This window comes from Propithecus coquereli, unplaced genomic scaffold, assembly GCF_000956105.1.
Source record: "Propithecus coquereli isolate 6110/MARCELLA unplaced genomic scaffold, Pcoq_1.0 Scaffold59, whole genome shotgun sequence".
Classification (NCBI taxonomy): Eukaryota; Metazoa; Chordata; class Mammalia; order Primates; family Indriidae; genus Propithecus; species Propithecus coquereli.
The window spans coordinates 3,706,762-3,711,053 of record NW_012151840.1 but is presented as its reverse complement, the minus strand read 5'-3'; the positions used below and the strand labels follow the sequence as shown (position 1 = coordinate 3,711,053).

The following is a 4,292-nucleotide window of genomic DNA, read 5'->3' as shown; positions in this document are numbered from 1 at the left end:
ATAATAATAATGAAAGAATAGCAGATGTTTATAAATTTTGAAGCTTGGTGGTAGGTACATGAAAGTTAATTATTCTGTACACTATTTGGGCATATATTTCAAGTTCTTCAGAATAAAAGGTTTTAAAAAAGGAAGAAGGAAAGTCATTTTAAGTTTACAAATGTCTAGACTATCAAGCAAAAGATACCAAGAAACAGGCTCTTTCTTGCTCCCAGGCCATCTTGGTAGCTGTTCTTTGTTGGGGGCCAGGCCCCCAACAGACAGGAAGTTGGTAGCCACAAGGAAGATGAAAAAGTTGCTGGAGTTGATCAACTCTAGGCTCCAACTTGGTATGAAAACTAGAATGTACATGCTGGCATACAAGCAGACTCTCAACATGGGTCAGACAAGGCAAAGTGAAATTGGTCATCCCTGCCAATAGCTGTCCAGCTGAGTATCATGCCATGTTGACCCAAACTGGTGTCCATCACCAAAGTGGCAGTAATATTGAATTTGACAAAGCGACCAGAAAATACTACAGAGTATGCACACTGGCTATCACTGATCCAGGTGATTATGATATCATCAAAAGCATGCCAGAACACATTGGTGAGAAGTAAATCATGCAAAATTTTTCTTTAAAAAAGCCAAAGCTTGTTTAAAAGAAGGATACCGGCTGGGCGCGGTGGCTCACGCCTGTAATCCTAGCACTCTGGGAGGCTGAGGCGGGCGGATTGTTTGAGCTCAGGAGTTCGAGACCAGCCTGAGCAAGAGCGAGACCCCGTCTCTACTAAAAATAGAAAGAAATTAATTGGACAACTAAAAACATATAGAAAAAAACTAGCCGGGCATGGTGGCGCATGCCTGTAGTCCCAGCTACTTGGGAGGCTGAGGCAGGAGGATTGCTTGAGCCCAGGAGTTTGAGGTTGCTGTGAGCTAGGCTGACACCACGGCACTCACTCTAGCCCGGGCAAAAAAGTGAGGCTCTGTCTCAAAAAAAATAAAAAATAAAAAAATAAAAGAAGGATACCAAGAAACAGATTAAGTTCTGCCCCCAAAGAGGGAGATGTCCTTTTTCATGATAGACCCCTTTTCCAAATGTAAATTCTGTACCACATGCATGTCTTATTTACCCAAAAACTGAATAAAATAATGGTTGAAAGACATATATGCACAATGAGAGGAAGTGACAGAGTCCCCAGGCCTAGCCAGAAGGGGCATAAGCCACCCACAAAACTCAGTAGGAAGATAGGTAACAAGACTATTACAGTATATAGAACACTAGTTAAGTAAAGATACTCTAAAGGCTAAAGATCAGGCAGAGGTGCATGTCGCCGAATATGGGGCCATGGTTGTCCCAGATACCCTGATGCTGGCTTACTAAATCTACAGAGGTAAAGATCGTAGTACGAAGACAGAGAATTTACTTTTCGATTTAAAAAAGATTTTACAAGATTATTATTGTAAATATTATGGGTATGTTAAATTAAGGTGTGCGGGAGAGGGAAGTTTTTTTAAATGTTCCTTTTCCCAATAAATTCTTAACATTTCCAGAAGACTTCAAGACTCAAGAAAGAAACATTTTGTATTCTCCCACGTGCCCAGGTTGAAAACACACATTACAAAAACAAAATGAAAATAAAGTGGGAGAAAGGTTCTTGCCCACTTGCCCACATGAACATACGTCTTAGTCAGGAAAATGTTAGGAAGATGTGTTAAACAAGAGCCAGAAAAGAAAATAAGGCTGGGCTTGGTGGTGCATGCCTGTAATTCCAGCACTTTGGGAGGCTAAGGAAGGAGGTTCACTTGAGGCCAGGACTTTGAGATCAGCCCAGACAACATATGGAGACCCTGTCTATAAAATAAATAAATAAATAAAAATTAAAATAAATAAATAAATAAAGGCTAAAGATCAGAGCTCTAGGAAAAATATTTAGCAGGCAAGGCATGATGGCTCACGCCTGTAATCCTAGCACTCTGGGAAATTGAGGTGGGAGGATTGCTTGAGGTCAGGAGTTTGAGACCAGCCTGAGCAAAAACGAGACCCCATCTCTACAAAAAATACAAAAAAATTAGGTAGGCATCGTGGCGTGCACTTGTAGTCCCAGCTACTCGGGAGGCTGGGGTGGGAGGATAGCTTGAGCCCAGGAGTTTCAGGTTGCAGTGAGCTATTATGACGCCACTGCCCTCTAGCCCGGGTAACAGAGCAAGACTCTTGTACCAAAAAACAAAAACAAAAACAAAACAAAACAAAAAGATTTAGCTGATTGGTATGTATGTATTTATTTATTTATTCATTCATTTATTTAATTTATTCATTGACAGGATCTCGCGGTGTCACTCAGGCTAGAGTGCAGTGGCGTCATTATAGCTCACTGTAACCTCAAACACCTGGGCTTAAGTGATCCTCCTGCCTCAGGCTCCTGAGCAGCTGGAACTATAGGCACGCCTGGCTGATTTTTCTATTTTTTGTGGAGAAGGGAGTCTCGCTCTTGGCTCAGGCTGGTCTCGAGCTCCAGGCCTCAAGCAATCCTCCCTCCTCAGCCTCCCAAAGTGCTAAGATTACAGACATGAGCCATCGCACCTGGCCCAAATATTAAATATACTGATAAATATTCCTTTTACTGAATCCAAGGGAAAAATAAACAAACAAACTGAAAGTAAAGGGGTCTTTCAGGGTAAAAGAAGCATCACTCACCCAGAACTGTCTAGACTGTACAGTGATACACTAATACATATCTGCTCATACCAATCAACTTGGTCAAAAAGTTTAAAATCAGAATCAATCGATGAGATATTCCAATGGGGAATTTTGGACACTCATCACTCCTGTCCAGAAATACTACAAATAAGAATTTGGTCCTCAAAATGGGCCCAACATTAGACTTATACTTTACCCAGTAAACTTGCAAGGAAACTTCTTTACTTGTAATGAGGAAAGAACATATTCATGTAGGAGTGGATCAAGTGCTCTGACGCTGTACCTAAACACAGTCCAAAAGGAAAAACCTGCCTGGTCTGGATTTCACTTAGAGGGAGCTGTCACTCTAATAGCTAAGATTTGCCTATCAAGCATTAATAAGCACATGGAACTTATAGGAAAAAGAGTGTCACTTTTCTTCAATTCAGCAACAAAGATCTGTCAAAATTTTGACTGTTGTTACTAGGACTTAGTATACAGGGCAGATTTATCATTTTACCAGGCAGTAAATATTCACCTTAAGAAGTCTACCCTTTAGAGTTCCCTGCAAACAGTGAATTCTGATGGTTTCCCACAAAAGTTTCAAAAGCAGAATGGGTTTTCAACAATTTAATATATCACTGTCATTATTACTTCAATAGGTCCTAGCTATGACAGCAGGGTTTCCTGACCTCGATACTATTGACATTTGGGGCCAGATAATTCTTTGTTGAGGGGAGCTCTCCTGTGTACTGTCAAATGTTTAGCAGCACCTCCGACCTCTACACACTAAATGCCAAGAGCACCTCCCCCAGTTTTGAAAAGCAAAAATGTCCCCATACACTGCCAAACGGGGTGGGGGGCAAAATCCTCCCATTTGAGAACCACTGTAAGGTAAACAACACTAACATGATTTTACCCTCAAGGAGGTCTGTGGCTATTATTACCAATACTCTCAACATTGTAGTGGAACACAATCACCATAGGAAGTCAGAACAATGGTTACCTTTTGGAGTGGGACAGGATAATGACTAGGAAGAGGAATGAAAAAAATTTCTGGGTAGGAGTAACCTTCTATATCTCTATCTGAGACCTTATAAAACTGTTTTTTCCTGTATATATATATATTGTACCTCAGCTAAAAAAAAAAAAAAAAAAAAAGCTTACCAAAACAAAACAAAAACTGATACATAAGAGACTGGTAGTAATTCCTTGCCTCAACACTGATGGAAATCAGGTACAAGAGGCACTGAACGAAGATAATCTGAGTGGCAGGGAGACATGTTAATAAACATTTCTTGAGGATATAGTGATTTACCTTTGAATTCAAGATAATTGGCAGTATTCAGGTCCTTCCTCTATCCATTTTTTACCTACAAAGCTTTCGAAGCTTGACACTCACATCTGAGGTCAGGGTAAAGTATCCTGTACATTGAGACCTTCATAACCTTTAACTTTAGAAGAAAGGCTTGTCAAAAATCCCTCTAACAAGGAAATCTCTAAATAACATTAAAGAAAGCTGCATGATGGCTGGGTGTGGTGGCTCACGCCTGTAATCCTAGCACTCTGGGAGGCTGAGGCGGGAGGATCGTTTGAGCTCAGGAGTTCGAGACCAGCCTGAGCAAGAGCGAGA

At 40.8% G+C, this 4,292-nt stretch overlaps 1 pseudogene; it reads left to right on the top strand.

Moving 5' to 3' along the window:
• The window catches only part of LOC105821733, a 998-nt pseudogene extending 399 nt beyond the window's left edge, over positions 1-599 (top strand).
• Positions 600-4,292: the final 3,693 nt, after the last annotated feature.